This window comes from Phyllostomus discolor, chromosome 15, assembly GCF_004126475.2.
Source record: "Phyllostomus discolor isolate MPI-MPIP mPhyDis1 chromosome 15, mPhyDis1.pri.v3, whole genome shotgun sequence".
NCBI lineage: Eukaryota > Metazoa > Chordata > Mammalia > Chiroptera > Phyllostomidae > Phyllostomus > Phyllostomus discolor.
The window spans coordinates 16841143-16860473 of record NC_040917.2 but is presented as its reverse complement, the minus strand read 5'-3'; positions in this window follow the sequence as shown (position 1 = coordinate 16860473).

Sequence of the window (19331 nt, the reverse complement as noted above, 5' to 3'; positions counted from 1 at the left end):
AGCTGCCCAAGCACTGCAGACTTCTGGCACGTCACAGGCTCGTTACCAAAGACGGAGACCACTCGGCCACGCATGTGGCATTGCTTCCATCTGCCACCACCCGTGGATGCTCTCAGGGTCCCTGGCCCATCTGTGACATCACATCCTGCCCGTTTCCCCACGGGCTGCCATGCCATGAGCCGAGGTGCAGGGCTGCAGCTCTGTCTGCTCTGCACCAGTCAGCTCTAGGGTGCGCCGTGCACGCGGTGAGTCGTCCTTGATCTCCGTGTTTATTACAACAGCATGCTGGCGGGGCAATTACATGAAGGTTCAGTTTGAGCTGATGGTTAGTGGTGGTGCTGGTCCAGCCCCGGCCAATACCCTAAATCGTGAGCAAGTGGCACAAGGACCAGAGGTCAGAGGTTAGCTCTGTGGTAGCCAGAGAGTCGCACAGCCCGGCACCTACGTCCAGCTGCAGCGTCCTGTGGGGACAGTGTCCACCAGAAGCCGGATGTGGTGCTGGCAGCATCACACTTCAGTGGCAACGGCCACCCCGGGCCCGGATGCCCCTTCTGCTGAGCCTCCCTTGGTGACCAAGGAGCCTCCCTTGGTGACCAAGGAGCCTCAGCAGGGAGGCTCCCTGCTGAGCCTCCCTTGTCCCCACCTGGTTTTGCAGCCTCCCCAGTGATTTGGCGAGTCCTCCCAGCCCCACGCCTGCTCTGCACGGCCAGACCCAGCCGGGGAAAACTCACCACCAGGCAGGCTGCCCAGTGATCACACAATGTCCTGTTAGTGAATCGCTTCCCCATGTTTCCAGGACACTCTGACACCTCGCTCTGTCCTCAGTAACTATTGCCACCTTCACCAGCAGCCCCTGCTCAGAGTCCTGACGGAGCCCCGGGCTCCCGCAGGGCAAGACCAGGCAGTATTTCCCCTGGACACCAGGGAGAGGCATCAATCTGTCCTCAGGAGAACACACACTGATGTCCGAATGGGAATTTGCATTCCCTGTGTCTCCAACAGGATCCTACCAGGACAGCTATGACTGGACTTACTGCATGCCTATAAACATATGACGTCCACCCTGGCTGGCATAGCTCAGTGGATTGAGCACAGGCTTGCTAACCAAAGTGTTGCAGGTTTGATTCCCAGCCAGGGTACATGCCTGGGTTGCAGGCCATAACCCCCAGCAACCACACATTGATGTTTCTCTCTCTCTCTCTATCTCCTTCCCTTCCCTCTCCAAACATAAATAAATAAAATCTTTTAAAAAAATAGCCACTGTATTAAAAAAAAAAAAACATATGACATCCCCTAGTACGTTTTCTAACCAAAGGGCTCACTCTATAGGAAAAGAAATAAGGCAGTCTGGCGATGCCTGTGGGGTCAACAGCACTATAGGGCACCCCACCACCCAAAGGCGCTTACGAAACGGTGCAGGGGCCCATGGGACCCTCAGGGACAGTGCTAGCATGGAGACAACACTGGGCAGCCCCAGAGCAAGTGGCATGCGCTCTGCACCAGTGGTCAACACACAGGGATGGGCCAGAGTAGCTTTACGGTGGTGAGAACCCCAAACACAGAGTTTGCTATTCTCATATTATCATTTATTCACTGATTTGTATTCTTCCATCCAAACGACTGTAAACCTACTTTGGCCCACGCTGTGCGGTCCTCTGCTATGTTTTTCCAACCCCACCAAGCAATTAACTCAGTCCTGACACCACGTATACCCGGAGACAGCACCAGATCCCGCAGGTTGAGGACTCAGTCCTGCAGGACGGCCCGCCCCCCTCAGACACCCACTGAAAGCACATGTCCCCGGGCTGCGGACCCACCAGCAACAGAGTAGAGGCTCCCACAGCCTCCTCCTGGGGTTGAACTAACTTGCTGGGGCAGCTCATCAACTGTAGGAAAACTTTGTATTATTAGTTCACTGGTTTATTATTAAGGTCATACAACTCAGGGAGAGTCAGAGGGCGGAGATGCACGGTCAGGACAACGGCTTTTTGTGGCCTCCATGGTGTCCCTCTTACTGGGGTGTCTTCAATTCAGGGTGCGGATATCATTACTATCCAGGTGTGGTGAGGCCCACAGGTCAGGAGATGGCTGTCACTGAGAAAAACAGACTGTCACTCACAGTGACCCAGAGGAGGGAGCACGCGCTGTCAGGCAGGGCTACTCGGGGAAGCGCCGGGGTCCGTTGGAAGGCAGAGGAGAAAGGGAAGCAGGAAAGCAGGACACAGCAAGCAGGCGTAGGACTGGCCGTTGTGAGCGACTCTAGCACACTCCTGGGGGGCGAGGGCGGGGGACCACTGCGTCCTGGAGCCTCAGCGCCAGGCAGAGGGGGCGCTTTGGAGCCTGGACTCTGCGTCGGTCAGTTTGCATGGGAGAGGCATGCTCCCCGGTGGGTCCTTGGCTATCTAAGAATTGGCCAGTGCCAGGATGGGGAGTCTCTCCCCAGCGGTGAGATTCCAGATGCCAGGGCGTCAAGAATACAGAAAATAAGAAAAGACTATCATACAGACGATGACATTGCAAGTTCCTGATGGGCCTTCTGAATCATCTACTGGAGGCAAATCTTACTCATGGTCATTTTGGGGATACATGCTGTGGTGGCTTTGGGGATCCTTTGAGTTATAAATGACAAAAAAAGAAAGGCACTCTGATTCAAGCAGGGAAGGGGAATGGGTTGGCTCCTGTATCTCCAAGTCCAAAGGCTTGTTTAATCCAAGTATCAAGGCTAGTTTTCGTGCATCTCTTGACCTTGTGTTTTTTTTTAGGCCCATCCTCACTGGGCTTCCCTCTCTATAGCTCAACCAAAGGGCACCGAACTTACCTCTCCTCTTTCCACCCCGGAATTCCGGGGAGGAAAGACAAGGTCACGATCTCAGAAGTGCCAGCAAATGTCATCTTGATTCTCATTGGCTGTGGCTGGATTACATCACCATACTTGAACCAATCACTGTGTCTGGGAGATGGCAAACTGCCTGCTGGTTTAAACCAATCAGAGTGCAGCCCTGGAGCCAGGCCTGGATCCATTCAAATGAAACCGCAGGGTTAGGAAAGGGTGAGGGGTGCTTTCCTAAAGAAAATGTGACCAGCATTTCCAGGCAGAGAGGGAACTGTCAATGAATCTCAAACATACAATGTCTGCCAAATACATGTGTCTTTGCATTTAAAATGTCCAATGTATATGAATCATATGCACATACAGTACTTTGTTTTTTGTGTTTTTTTAAAAAGAGCTCAAAGCCCAGTGCCCTGACTCACTTACTAAATTTTCATTTGTAATAGGCTGTTTAATTTCAACAATAACTTTTCAGTAGTTAAAAAATAATACATGCTATCTACTAGAGATGATTCAAATACTAATTCCTTTCTTGATGCAAACTGATTTTTTTATTATTTTCAATACAAGCAGAACTTACCAATGAGAAACTTCACACCTCACCCACACCTGTCCGAGGCACACCCTTTCCCCCAGCACTGACGACATCGATTGGTTCTCTTGCTGTATTTTAAGGGGAGAACTAAAGTATTTGTGGGAAGGAGCAATGAGGAGGAAGTCGAACAAATCTCCTGCCCTCCCCGCTACCCCCGCCAGAAGGGAGTCCCTGCCTCCAACCCGAAGACAGGGCAGGGAGTGTTTCTGGGCAAAGACACCTGCAGAGCCAGCTCTGACTGGCGCTGTCCTGCTTACCGAAAAACTGAGCTGCTTTTCAGAGACGACATGCCAAAGGCACATGTCCCACAGCCCAAGCATGCGCAGAGGGGAGAACTGTGACCCCCGGCTGCACCAGGAACCAAAGTCTCAGCCCTGCCTTCCATGGATATGACTGGACCTTGAACATGAAAACCCTTTCAGAGCCAAGGGTCCATCGTCCAGGAAGGTCAGGTGTTGATGCCCCTTCACCATAAGTGGCCAGAATCCTCCAGTTAAACTTGCCCCACCAGAGCTTCTGCACCCCCATTGGCCCCACCCCTCAAGACCTCAACCTAGTCCAGCAAGCAAGGTGGACATGAGGCACCCTTAGGTCCTCCACCTTCCTAGTTGGTACCTTCTTGCTCAATAAACCTCTCCTCACTCCAGACTCTGTGTTAAGTTTCGGCCTCTCGGCGTGTCGAACACTCAAACCCGAGTCCAGTGACAGAGACACCATTCAGCCACGTGACACGGGGCTTCCCCCGCCGCCTTCCTCAATGCGGGTCTCCCTCCCCTGGTCCAGGGGGCGCCGGGCCCCATCGAGGATGGGAGTGGGGGCTGGAGGGAGCAGTACATGAATAGAAGAAGAAACACCATTTCCTTTGGTATACAGAGTTGTTAAATTAATATAACAAGTTTAAGGTACAACTTCGCATTGCATGTCGTTGACCAGAAGAACGGTTAGGGAAAGAGGGCATCTCTCCATTGTTTAGGCTGCAGTCAACAAAAAGCTAAGACGGCTGGTTTTGAACCTGGGGCCTTGCGAGCTCAGAGTTACAATCCATATGGATGGGAAAGAAAATGAACTTGGTCAAATGATAAGACATTCTTCTCTTTGGGGTCAGCAAACTTTTGGGGCCGTATTCTAGTCTGGACCTGCCTGGCTCATTATTACAGTGACCCACAGGTCCCTAATGCCATCCATTTAGAAGGGACTGTGGTCGGAAAAATCCACAGTTCGTCGGTGCAATGAACCCCCTCTTGCTGGGCTTGTGTCGCCTGAAAAGTAACCCCTCTTACGGGCGGTCATGCTGTTCCCCATTCCGAAAGGCTCCAAGGAAAAGGGCAAGAAATTTTACCAGCCGTGGGGGAATAAAAAGAAGTACGTTTTTGCATACACATATGGTTTCTATAATCATTTTTTAAAAATTGACTTTGACTTAGCTTTCTGATAAACACAGTGTGATTCAGGGTGACAGGCCCCGAGAACCCACCGCTGTCCCCAGACAGGGAAGGTCCGGGCTTGATTTGTGGCCCCGACCAGGGGTCCATGCTGTGTGGGGCAATTTTTACACAGTTCTGCCTTTCCGGCCCACCTCTCCCCCAAGCTGCCTGCACCACACGCCGACCAGCTTCATATGTTTTCAAAGTGGGTGGTGATCCGGAATCCATAAATAATGAGCTTGGGAAAAAGGACCGCCCTAGAGTAGACGCCAGAAATTTGTATCCACAAAACAGAGCTGCCCAGAGGCCTGTGGTATCCCCGCTAAAACAACATGGTGGCCCTGGGAACTGCCACAGCCACCAGGCCACACATCAGAAGAGTCAAGCATGCCCAGTACACGTGACACAATGCGACCTAGAGACACACACACACGGCTCAGGTTCAAAGCCTTGAGCTGATTCTTCCAGGAGTCTCCTGTGTCACCTCTCGTCCGGCCCATGAGCTCTCCTCCAGGCCACAGTTTGGGGGCATCCCTGTCCATCCCACCCCATGTCCCTCACAGCCCACACGGGCCTCTCTGTGCCGGTTTCCTCTGTCCCTGGAAAAGGAAGGAAGGACGTGGGCTACCGAGCCTCAAGTCCACCCACCTGGGCCTCCAGGTGGAAATCCCTCTCACAGGCAGTGGCCTGTCTGGCCTGCTTGGACAGAAGTCCCCACCTCTGGACACCCCTGGGTCAGGCCTCCCGGCCTCTTCCCATCTCAGACTGCAGGCCTTGCCTCCCCTCTGCTTTCTTTTTTTTTTAAGATTTTATTTATTTATTTATTTTTAGAGAGGGAAGGGAGGGAGAAAGAGAGAGAAACATCAATGTGCGGTTGCTGGGGTCCATGGCCTGCAACCTACGCATGTGCCCTGACTGGGAATCGAACCTGTGATGCCTGGTTCACAGCCCTAGCTCAATCCACTGAGCTACGCCAGCCAGGGCCCCTATGCTTTCTTAGTCTGCCTCTGAACCCACATTTCTCTTTAGTCAGAAACCCCAAAGTACCACCTTCTCCTTCCATCCTACAAGCCCTCTGTCCTTCTCTCCACTCTGCCTCTGCCTGACACTCAGGCTAGCGGGGGTATCCCATGGATGGTCAGAAGGACAAAGATTCTTCTCAAACCATGCACATGAGTGGGGCCTCAATATCCCCTCCGGGCCTGACGACACAGCCAGCTCCGTGTTTTCTGTGGGGATTCCTGCGGTCCGTTTCTTTCATTGTATTCACGTGGCGGGGGCTAAAACAAGGTTGAGGAACCCTCGGCAGATTTCAGTCGCCCTCACTGTTTCTGCAGAATCAAGGGTGGTCCACGTTCATTAGAAGTCCTGTGGTCGATGAGAGACCCTGGTCCCCAGAGGCATCTTCATCCTAATTAATTCGGTCCCCCAGCTGACCCCTACCACACCCACTTCCACTCCCGCCCACAAGACCTGGAGCCAATAAACTGGATCTCAGCCCAGTAACGTTTCCGTCTTCCCACATCTGGGCTCCGTTTGGGGCTGGTGAGTGAGTTCGTGGGCTGTTGGTTGGAAGAATTTTGTTTTTATTCAAAACTTTGCAGGAGAGTATTGGGAGAGTTCAACTCGATTCAGAGTCTTCTCCGGGGTTCTCCTCTGATGGTTTCCTCCGGATGGGAGAGAGGAAACGCCACGTGGAGAAGACACGCCCCAGCGGCTGACTGGCCAGGGCAGGAGGGACCCTGCACCCAGGGAGGGCCAGAGTCCCCCCAAAAAGCAGCAGAAATCAGCCAGCACCAATCAGGGGCAAGGGCAGCTCATTCTTGGGAACGGAATCAGAACCACCCACAGTGGCATCACCTTCCTCTGCCTGTCAATCAAACTGGGATCGCTTCCTGCCCAGCACGCTCCTCCCCTCAGCTCAGTCCTTCTTCTCCCAGCCGTCTGACACCCACCCCCCCCCTTGCTTCCCTGAGCATGTCCTTCCCTCTTGTGGTCCTGACTCATCAGAAATTAAAAGGCCCTCAATACCATCATCGCCGGTGTCCTCTCTGCACACACACAGGCACACACACAGAGCACAGACCTCAGAGGCACACAGGCACACGTGCCCTCCCCCCACACACACAGAGCCAAGATTTACTGCTCTCTGGAAATGTTGCCTCTTTGACAGATTTATTCTTTGAAAAGTGAGATTCCCCTCCTGGGATGGAGCTGCAGGGGGTGCTGGGGGGAGGAAAGAAAGGCTTGCATATTTGGGCAGCCCACCCTGGCTCATGGCATCTGGTTGGGTGGGGGGGAGTTAAGGAAAGGGGGGTGAGCGAGCATAAATCACAAAGGTTGTAGGACTAGAAAGGCTACTTGTCCTTGGCCATAGCGCCGCAGCAAAGGTCCAGATGTGTCAGGGCTTTCTTTCTACAACACCTGGTCGGTCCACAGGTGGGTAAGCAGCCAGGCAGGAAAGCCTCGTTTCCAGAATGAGTCTCCAGGTGGGGGGCAAAGGCTCAGTAACTCACCAGGGAAGCCTGTACAAACCCTACATGCCCATCCCGTATCACACTGCGCGGCTCTAATAGCTCCCAGTGATTCCATTAACCCATCACTGTAGAGTCTTCCTGATACGGGTTTCAGCCCCACAACCTGGGCGGCCACACACAGGTCCAGCAAGGGTGAGAGCCGGATCTGAAATGCACCATACCAGGTCAACATGGAACTTCAGCCACCTAGGCAAGGACCCTCGAAGGAGGAGGAACCCAAAGACCCCCGCAGACATCCGGGAAAGGATCAGGCCAGTATTTTGGCACAACCCCCAAGGACTCTAAATCTTCACTTAGAAGGGCAGCTTCTAACATCGCCATAAAAGGCAACGCAACCTCGGAGAGCATCTAGAAGGGAGGAGTGCACGGCCCAGTTCTGCTGCCCTTCGCTTTGGTGGACCACCCACGGGGGAGGCCACGCCCAGTGCTGGGCATCACTTTGTGAGGGGGATGAGGAGGAGCTGGAGCTCACCTGGAGGACAGCAGTGAGCTCGCTGCAGGGACCACGGGACCGGCACGCCAGCAAAAGGAAAAGGGTTCATGACCAAGGAAAGCCGAGGAAGCAGCCTGACAGCCTTCAGAGCTCGGAGGAGCTGAGCCAGGGAAAGAGGAGGCTGGCTGTGTGCCCACGAGGGGGCAGGGAAAGGGGAAGAACGAGAGGGCACAGCCGTACGCATTTCACAAACGTCCCTCACTGCTCTGTCCTCGCCGCAACCCCACCAGGTAAGTGCTATCAAGCCCATTTTGCAGCCAGCAAACTGAGGCTTAAACAGTTAACTAATGTACCCAAGGCGGCCGGTTTCCAAGGGATGAGAGTGAGATTTCGGTCTACATCTATATGGTTCCCAGATCTGTTGTTTCTTTTACTCCTAAAGGAAAAACCTGACCTGGAAGCAAAAGAGAGAGAGGTGGGGGGAGGGGGAGAGAGAGAAGAAGAGGAGGAGAAGAAGAAGAAAGGGAGGAGAAGAAGTGATTCAACCTAAGGAAAAGTCGTGGTGGGTGAGGTCAGCACCCCCCCCAGCCCCTGACCCCACGGTCTTCCCTGGTTTTGTACTCATCTCTCCAGGGCTGAGAGTGTTGGCTGATAACTCTACCTGCTTCCTTCCTGGGAGAATTGTCCTCTGTCACGCAAAAGACCAACCCTCTGCTCATCCCAAAGTACCCCCCACGCACATCTTACAGGAGCGGGCTCTGTCTCTGTCCTGATTGGATTCGTCCACGGAGACCCTCCCACCCGACGGGCTGGACCACATGCCTTCTTGACCCCCCAGCTACAGCCTTGCAAACAGAGGCTGCGTCTGCCCAGAGCCACTGCGTTTGTGCAAACAGTGAATTGTTGGGGCTCTAACGGGCCAGGCGAGGCACACCCAAGTCCCCGAGGGGCAAAGGCCATCACTCAGGACAGGAAGCCCCACTCGGGATCTCCTGAGCTGCACTCAGGAGACTCGCTCACCTTCAGGGCAGCTTTCCCTGCACTTCCTTAAGGGAAAGACGCATGATCAGTTCCTCGGTATAGGGAGGAGGTTCAGGCAGATGCTAAACTAATGCTTAAAAGGCTTGAGAGAGGACCCTCCAGAGGGTCCAGCTCTTAAGCTGATTTCCTGTAGCAACATTCAGGATATGGCGGTGAACTTCTCACCGTCTCCAGGTTTCGGTGCGGAGGGCGCTGCTCGCGGGCACCGAGAGCTCGTCCGCCCTGCCCTCCCGCCCTCCCGCGGCAGGACTCCCTCACAGGTCCAGAGCCACACAGAACTGCTGGCGTGTGCCAAGACTTCCAGCAAGGGAGAGGGGCCAAGAACACACCCATTGCCTCTGGGTCGCACCGCCCACCCCTCCCCCAGCGGCCACGGTGATCCAGAAGCCCAGCACGTCCACCTGCGAACCGCCTCCAGGGAAAGAGCAAACCGGGTGCTCGCCCACGAACTGGGGCCAGGGGAGAGGGTGAGGGCCTGTGTCCTCCCGCAGGCGGGGAGATGGGGATTCCTGGCTGCACCCGGTGCGGTTCAGCTGAAACAGGAGGATGTCCACTCACGCTCTCCAGCCCTCCACCCCCTCTCCCCGAAAAACAGCTTTCATTCTGACCACAGATGAGCAAGGGGGCACGTGGATGAAGACTGACAGCTCCGAACAGCCAGCCAGGAGCCAGCTGCACGCAGAGCCGGAGCACTGTGCCCAGCGCTAGACACCCCAGCGCTGGCGGCTCGTCCAGGGCTCCAACACGGTACCAGCCTGGGCACAGCGCCTCTGCTTCCGGAACCTCCAAAACCAAACCCAATCTAAAGGTGGGGCGTGGGGAGGAGGGGATCTTCAATGAGCATGGAGGACAGAGGGCAAGGCACCGTGTCTTCATCACCTGCATTAAGGACAAGCTCAGCATTGGAATGAAAAGGTGAAGTTTAGGAAGGGAAGCATCTTCGCCACAGGGGGCCAGGGGTGGAGGCCGTGCGCCAGCAGAAACTCGGCGGGAAGGGAGGCTCTGTCTAAAAACACTCCTTTCAACAGCAACACTGTGAAAGGGACTAAGGCCACGCCCCTCTTCCGAAGCGCGCGGCGTAGGGATGGCTTGGCCACAGGCTGACTGAAAGCTGGACCTTTGTGTCCAGTAAAAGGAACACCATCTTCCCCACTGTCACTCGGTCGGCCACACCCATCTTCTGATGCTCACACACACACGCACACACAACGCACACACACGTTATAGTCAGAGATGTGGTGTAGAGACAGGGAGACAGCTCACTGGGAGGCCCCAGCCTAGCCAACCCCATGTCCTAGGGTTTTTCTCTCTTATTTTGTTTTTTTTTAGTTGATTGATGAGATAGAGAAACATCGATGGGTGGTTCCACTTATTCGTGCCTTTATTGGTTGTTTTTTGTATGTGCCCTGACCAGGGAGCTAACCCGCAATCTCAGCCTATCAGGATGGATGCTCTAACCACCTGAGCTACCTGGCCAGGGCTAGGGTGTTCTGATCTCTCTCCTTAGAAACCACAACCCTAGCACGTGGGACCACAGTTACATGCACAGACATGCACATGCCAGCATGTGCACCCTCCCCAGGCTCTTCCCACCCCCCTGCTGAGGTCAGAACCGACTCTCCCACTGGCCGCAGCTCATCCCCACACACAGGTCCCTTGGGGACGGACTCAGAGTAAGCGAGTGCTGCCCCCTCCCTGTTCGGACCAACACCCCTCCAGGGAGAATGGGCAGCAACGTGTCCCGGCTGCTCAGAACAGAACCTCGGGTCAGATGGAGAGGGACTCACAGCTCAGCTCCCCCACCCTCAGGCTGCACACTGCTCCAGAGAGCGACTCACACGGTCCCCCTCCAGGGACAGCACTCAGAGTCCACAGTGTGAGTGCTTCCCCCAAGGGGGTGGCAGTGTGCACACCACAGCCCTGGCCACCAACTAGCAGTGAACCAGTAGTGTTACCCCGGGCAAGTGCTGACTCACCCTGATCCTTAGTTTCCTTCGTTTACGAAGTGACTCCTTATGGCTGGGTCCAACTTGGTCTAAGGATTAGATCAGGTGTTGAGCACTCGGCACAGAGCCTGATGCACAGAAGGCAGCCAACCAGGAGTAAGACTTATGTAAGGTCACCTAACCTGGGATCGCGCCCCCACAAGGAGCATCAGGGGTGCTGGCTTGGAGGGCTTCACGCAAGAACGTCTACGAGCCAGAGGTTTCCCGTCCCGGCCCGCGAGCTCTGCTGACTTGCCTGCCGATCTGGACCCCAGCTATTGTCACTGCCCAAGGTCTCCACGGAAAAAGTGAAGTTAAGGAAAACAAAATGACTGTGAGATAGCTCATATTTTGATTGGAATGAGAAGGAGCAAAGAGGCCACATCTGTGCCCCCCTCCCCTAACCCCCCCCATGACCTTGAGTCATACGACCTCCTTCGAATAGGCGGGCCATCAGACTCTCACCCCTGCTCTCCAGGAGAGGGATTTGGATGCAGAATTGACAAGGGGAAGAGTTGGACACAAAGGAGAATGATGTCTTGCACGTTTATCACGTCACGTGTTTGTCATGCGGTGTGTGGGGTGGCCCTTCTCTGCTGGGGTTCCCGAAGAGAGGTGCTCTGAGGCTCAAGGGCAGACGCCTTCCTGCATGCACGCCAGGCCCGCCAAATGGACCTCTCTCCCGGGGTGCTGACCACGGGCCGTCCCTCAGAGAAGTGAGAAAAGCCGCACTCGAATCATGTTCTCTGCTCCCCGGTTAGGATGGGGCCGCAGGACAGCTCGGACAGGCATCAGTACTCCCCAGTTGACAAGCAAGTAACCAAGTGTGGAGAGACCACCCACGGTGACGAGACGCGTGAGTGGCAGAGGTAGGACTCAGCCCACCAACTCCAAACCGAAAGTCCTCTTGTCACAGACAGCTGGGTCAAAGACATGTGTAAACTGAGCACCTGGGGTCCCCGATCCCAGGAGCAGGGTCTCAGGGATGCCCAAGGGGAAGAGAATATGCATGAAGTTCATCCACGGTGATGCGCCCATGTTACAGATGAGAAAACTCACTCGACGGGTACCCTCCTCCCTGGTAGGCGCTTCTCCCTAACGGGGCTGTGTCCACGTCCTAGTTAATCAGGGTGCCCAAGCTTTTGGCGTCTCTGGGCCACACTGGAAGGAGAAGAGTTGTCTCGGGCCACACATCAAATACACAAATACTAACGAAAGCTGATGAGCAAAAAAAAAAAATGTTTTAAGTAAGTTTACAATTTTGTGTTGGGCTGCATTCATAGCCATCCTGGGCTGCACGCAGACCACGGGTTGTGGGTTGGACACCCTGCAAGTTAATAGCCCACACTAATAGAACTCTGCTAACGTGGACACAGTGGAGTCTGCCAAATCAAAAAGATGCAGTGGACAAACAGATTCAAAAGTCCCACCTTTTTAATGTCCTATGCATGTCCAGTGCCCTAGCTGGCCACCAGTTAGCAGTGTGATCTCAGGAAAACCACTTCAGCCTTTCTGGGCCGAAGTTCCCTCACTTGGATAACGAGGTGATTGGATTAGAGAATTTGTCTTCCGTTCAGACCGCTTACAGCCGTAAAATCCCTTCTCTGCAGAAGTACTGGGAGAGGTCGTGGTGGCCTCCGGGCCTGGGCCAGAAGCATCCCCGTAAGTTTGAACTGTCGTCTGCCAAGACCGGTTTTAGTTCCGGTTCATTCCTCTGTGCCTCTCTCCTTCTGCACACAACTTTGGCAACAGTACTAATTTCAACATACGATTCAAGTTCAAGCAGAGGACACTCCAAACAGCCAGACCAGCGCTTCAGACACTAGGGAGACAAGAGTTTCTCATTGTTCAGCCCCAAGGCCCCAGCCGTGTGCTGAAGGGGTGATGCCTACACCTGCCTGTGTGCACCCCTATCAGCGTGGCCCTCTTGCTCACACACCCAAGACTGACGCTCTCACCTGGGGCAGCCACCTGGAACGTGTAGGTAAAGAACCTGGAAAGGTCTGTTAGGTAACCGGGCAAAAGAGAGGACCGGGTGTCCTTCCCATGAAAAGTTGAAGCTGTCTACAGGGATAAGCCCCCACACTCCGGGAAGGTGTTCTGATTCTGCAGGGGCATGCCTGTGCTTTTCCTGGATTGGTTCGCTTCACAACTCTGCAAACTGTAGCACACTGAAAAACATAAAAACGGGTCTTGTCCTTAGACATGGAAACTAATTCTGTCCGTCGAGACACATCGATTTCCGCTCTTTAGAAAAACACGATTCCAAACATGAGCTTCCGTTGCCCTAGAAGAGAACCAGTTTTCTCTCTGTGAGGAAATTCATTTCAGCCTTTATAATTACACACACTCACATATGTGATTATAAGTTAGGGTTTTGTCCTTTTTGGAGATTCTCCTGTAGTCAGCATTATATTTGTCCTTCTGTTCTTCTACAGAAGGGGAAATAACTTCGTTCAGCACGGTGTACGGTGACAGGAATGGAAGTCAGTCACAGTGGTGTCACGTCCTGAAGGTCTGGGTTTTCCTGCCAAACTCACAAGTATTACGATAAAAATTCATTTGCGTGGTCTTGGAACTGAAAACTCAAGTTAGGTTTTCAGTTCTGAAGGCAAAGCATTGGACACCACCCACGCCTGCCCCGGCTTTAGCTACGCTGCCGGCAGGGTCCTCTGCTTTCTCAGAACCGGCACCGTGCAGCCCGGGTTTGAAGCGCTGAGGCCTGTTACCCCTGGGAACAGCATCAAGGGAAGACTCCAAATGAGTGACAGCTACTCCTTTACTTTGTGCAGTAGAGAGGGCCGTTGTAAGTACGAAGCGAGGAGAGAAGTGCTGTGGGCTTGTTTTAAGAGAAGGACATTTCAGGAGAGGATGTTTATGAGTCGGGATGTCGATGATGATTCCCATCAAAGTTTTCTGGAAAGTCTTTGTGAGCCGCCATGAACACATATGAATGTGTCCAGTGTGAAGACCACTCACTCCCTTAGGTCACGCGGGAGAAAGCCCACCCCACGCAGAAGCGGTGAGTTCAGCCGAACCATCGAGAGTCCTCAAGCTTTGACTTTGTTTCCCATTTCCAACCTTCGACTCCTTTCTGACTTACTTCTAGCATCTAGCTTTGGGTTCCGGGCTCCTTCAGCGACGTCCGTACAAGCCTCGGCCGTCACCGGCCCTTCCAGACTGCGTCTCTGCACCACCTCCCGCCAGGTCAGGGCGTGTGGGGAGTGCTGGAGGATGGCGTCAGGATTCTCTCAGGACCTCCTTACCTTTCAGCGGGAAGTTCTGGTTCATTCGGGAGTACAAACCCTGTAACCCGTGACACGACCCCGCAGCGGGCCGGCTCAGCAGAGAGCGGCCCTGGGAGATGAATGACGCACACAGGTGAGCTGGGAAGCAGGTGGATGAGAAGCCTGGGACACACAAGCCGCCCGCTCCAAAGGGACGTCGGCGCAGAGTCCTGCAGAGCTCAGCGGGAGATACCCTGGGTGTCCCTGAGAGAGGAGGCACCAGGGAGCCATGGAGAGAAGAAAAGGCAGGGTGTGGGAGAGGCACATAGGATAAGCTAGACTCTGTAAATTTGACCAGTACTCCAGCTGGACAATCTGCGAGCTGCAGTCAACAGTGCAGGGAGGAGGCAGGGCGAAGGCTCCTACTCAGACTTCCTAGCAGCGCAACTGGGAAGCCAGCCTCCCCTGACCTCCCAGCTCCCCTCTCGGGGGCTCCAGGATCAGCAGCGCCCTGCGCAAGGCTACCGCTTCAGGAGGCGGCGAGGGAAATCCTGGTTCTTCCTTACCGGGGAGGACAAAGTCACCCCCCGCTTTTCATCCCCGGCTCAGATAGAACCATATGTTCGCTGTTTTCACAGTTTCAGAGGGAGAAATAAAAACAGCCTATTATTTTCATACCTCATTTGCATCGTGGACAGGAGGCAGCGCACAGCCCTGCGGACAATGGGTGGGGCGACACTGCTGCAGGCTCACCCACAGCAGCGCCCAGACCTTGGTTTGCTTTGCTGAAAATATCTGGTGGTCCCCCATCAGCCTCTTAACCACGGGGATCTCCGTGATAAAGCCCTAGGGTGAATGAGCTGGTCGTCCACCAAAGCCAGCTTCTGCCATCGCCACGAGAGCTTCCCCGAGGGCCTGTCCATTCCGCCTGGACCCCAGAATGAACACACACAGCAGAGCTGCCCAGCCCGTCCACAGGCCTGAGCTGGCAGACCAGCAGGTACACCAGGGATAAATGCCTGCGGTTACACGCCAGCAACATTCGGGCCTGTTTGTTATGCAGCAATTAGCTGGCTCATACACCTGCTCTCCAGAGCCTCCCTAATCAAGCCCCCTGTCTACATTTCCAACCTCGTCTCCCATGTCTCCTCTTAGAGTCCAAGCAAAGGGACTCTTCGCTCTGCCTTTGGCCAACCCTCCGTCCCCACCTCCACGTCTTTGTCTGATTCAGATCTCATGATCGACATGATCTCTTCTGTCGCCACCTATAAAATCCTATCCAGCCTTGTAACTGTCATGCCACGTGCAACCTTCCTCTCTAAAGCGTGTCCTAGCCCTCACTGGATACATATGGCCCACGGTAGCCTTGCTCGGCCCTACTGTCTCCTTGGCCCCAGCCTGAGATGTGCTCTTACTTCCTGGCCAGGATGACCCGAGGGTCAGCTCACGTAGTTTCTACAATCACAATGCCCTCGCTGCCACCGCTGCGACCACAGACCAAGAGGCACCCATGGACACCAACTGACCATGTCTGCGTGGACAGACTGGGCCCACGGAGCCCGTGGCCGTCCCAGCAGCCTCCCGGAGGGCGGGATAACACAACCCGCCATGGTGAGGGAGCTGGTGTTTATGGAACAGGCTTTGACTAACGAGGGAGGCGTGAGAGGCAGAGCCAGCAAATAATGGCTCCCTCTTCTATCTCGATGACGGACAGCTAAACCGTTCCTTGCATTGTCCCCGGAGATGGCCCACGTGACTGAGCGGCCATCTGGTTTTCTGCAAAGCGGTAATCACCTTGGCAGCGCGCCCTCCTGCATTTGCTCTCGCTCCTGCCTCGCTTCCCTTTTCGCCTCGCTCTTGCTTCCCCGGGCTGCACCCCCAATCAAGTGTTACTATAAGAGATCTTGTTTCAGGCTCCTTTTTCACGGGAATCCAGCTAAAACACAAAACAAACATGATCTCTTCTTCCTCGGACCCCAAGTACCTTAACATCTCCTATTGACAGGAGTTATTTCGTGCTGCTCTGTGTTAAAGCTACTTCTGACGGACCCGCCCACGCGACTGCCGAGTGCTGTCTGTGGTATAGGCGCTCAATAAATGCTCTAGTGGAATGGAACTGAATCCACCTCGTTAGATTTCGTTAATAAGTAAAAACAATCATCCCAGTGGATCAAAACAAACCTGCCCCACCGCCCCATGAAATACAATATAGTACCTCCAAGACTCTACTCCAGTTTCTACTTCTCCCATAAACATTGACAGAAACCAACTTTTTGTCCCACTGTCCTCACTACAAATAAAAACATGAATTCTTACCACAGCTCCACAGGGATGCAGAGAGGCCGAGAAAACGGTGGTTAATTAAGGATCGGGGGCAGGGGCCGTGAATATTCCCAGAGACTTAATAAAATAGATGAGTTACCACCCCCTTGCCACCATCATGACAACCGCCACCACTCCCACCTCCTGTGGGAAGGTGACTTCTAGGCCTTCCAAACGCCGCAGGCCTCAACGCCTCACGGCGGCATCACCTGTATCTGCGGGAGGCTCACCGTGGCCCACAGCGACGATAACACCACAAAAAACACGGCAGAGCCCAAGGCACCACTGACAGCCCTCTGCCGGTGCGGCCCACTCAGTGGTGACACCCCCTCCCACTGGAAATGCAGGGAAGGACATCTAGCAAGAATGAAAGTGCTTCTGAAAAGCCATACAAGTACACTGGGGGATTTTTCAGACTCAAATGCACGCCGTTCTGCTGTTGGGAAGCGGTGGCGGGCTGCAGATAGATAAGCAAGTTCAAAACAAGCAAACACATAAATAAATAAAAGCCTCACATCAGGGCGCGGGCGGCCAGGAGCTCTGGCTCCTGCGGGAGCCTGTTGCATCCGTGCCTACAGCGAGTGCAGACAATGAATTCTTGGCACCTTCTGGGTTGCTTCTCCCAGCTTTGAAATGAACTTCTGTCTGCATTCCTTAAAAACCCGAGCAGAAGGAAGAGTAATGTGCCCTACGATGAACGCAGGACAGGCAGACGCCGGGCTGCAGCCCAAGAGCGTGGGGAGGTCCTGGAGCACACGGCTCTTCAGCACCATCCGTCCCTGGGGGGTCCCCAGTGGGGTGACGAAGGTCAGCAGGAAACGGAAAACCGATGACTGCATTTTACTCCACGAAGGGCTGCTTTCAACCTGCAAGTAGGACACACCCTGGGTGCACACAGAAAGTGGCGACTCCGGTGGCCTCACACCGTCATCGGTACTGACGACTCTACAGGGGACCAAAGGGCAGGGGCTGAGAACAGGAGGGCAGAGGGAGGACGGTCAGGGAATTCCCGCCTCTGGTGTGGGTTACTCTGCCCGTAAGGACGACAGGGAATGGGGCTCCCAACACCTAGCTGGCGGGGTCTTGCCAATAACGAGTCAAACCAGAGGGCTCTGTGCTGCGCTTCCACCCCACCCGTGTGTCCTGCAATAATCCCACTCTGCCACTAACCAGACCCCGCCGGTATAAGGGCTCTCAGCCCCCACACCCTGCCGGACCACCCCTACTCTAGCTTCGTTCCAGGGTCCCCGGGCCACCCACACACCTGACCAGCTGGTTCCGAACCTGGGGGTTCCCTCGACTCCCTCGGGTTCAGTCATTCACGAGAAGGACTCACAGAGCTCGGGAGAGTGCTCATTTCCCATTGCGTTTGGTTATAAAGGACCCACAGGGACTGGGTCTGGGAGGGGGTGTGGAGCAGGTGTGCCCTGCCCCGGTGGATTCCGGATGTCACCCTCCCCACACATCACGGTCTTCCGTGCACAGAGTTTCTTAGGTGCCTCGTACGGAGGTGTGACTGATTAAAAATCACTCCGTTGTTTTAATCAAACAATTATAGGGAAGGACGAGGTATACCCCAAGATCGGGGTAACACAAACAACACCCAATTCCCTCCTCATCTCTCACCCGAGGGCACGCTGGAATGCCAGCACCTTCCAGCACTGGCCCTGAGAGGGCATCGGTCCCACGCTCCAGCAGGTTCAGGACGCTGCGCGGGCAGCAGCCCCCTACCCACCCCTCAGGCTCCCTCCTCCCGTCGCCGCCCTGGTTCATTCTTCATTAGAGAGACCGGAGTGAAGAAGCGAAGACAGGTGATCTCCCTCGGGTCTCTCATGCTATCCGTTCATTTATTTACACCATCTCAGTGCCGATGCCTCCCGTCCACCGCAGAACACGGGGCCCCCTTCCTCCCACTGGGAGTCGGCCTCCCACCTGGGCCCCTCTCCCTGGGCCCCGCCCCCCTCCAGGACCCCTCCCCGCAAGTGACCCCGCCCTCTCCCTCTCCCGGATGAACGTGGAAGAAACACGAGGGGCCGCCCCAGCCTTCAAACAATTTAAAATCTGCTTTGAGAGACCAGATTAGGGGACGGTAGGTCAAATAACACAGCAAGTGGAATAGAACCCTCAGCCTCGCGGCGTCTCCTGAATCCGTCACCGAGTCTTAAAGACGCCGACACTGGCAGGGCCGACAAGGCCACGTGATACCCCCTCTGGTCCAGGCGGGCATCCAGCCCCGTGAACCCAGAAGCACAGGCGTACTCCACCGCCCGTTAGGACCCGCCAGAGACAGAACTCCCACAAGTTTCCGTCCCAAACAGGCAGTGGCGTTGCCCTTAGGAGCACCCAGGAGGGATCTATTTTGACGGCGAGCCAACCGATTGTCTTCTGCTTCTCAAAAGGCCTCATTCAAAAAGTCCGCAAGGCAATCAACCAGAATCACTTTCCGGAAACGCACGATGTGAGACTCGGAGAAAGAGCAGTCAGCGCCGGGACTGCCAGAGTGACAGCAGATCCGTTTCCTCTGGGAGGACCTCCGGCGGCCTTTGGGAGATCGCCCGAAAGGGGAGGGTGACCGTCCTGGCTGGCGTGGCTCAGTGGATTGAGTCCCGGCCTGCGAACCAAAGGGCTGCCAGTCCCATTCCCAGTCAGGGCACATGCCTGGGTGGCAGGCTGGGTCCCCAGTGCAGGGGGCACGCAAGAGGCAACACACAAAGATGTTTCTCTCCCTCTCGTTGAAAAAAGAGAGAGAGAGAAGAGTAGGGTGACCTTGGCTTGGTAGCCGAAGACAACCTACTCTGGAGAGTGAGTCTCTCTCTCCTCTCTCTCTCTCTCTCTCTCTCACACACACACACACACACACACACACACGCTCACTGCCCCATCCAGACTCTCTGAGGTCCCGCCCTCCCTCCGCTTTCTCATTTCTCCTTGGGAGGC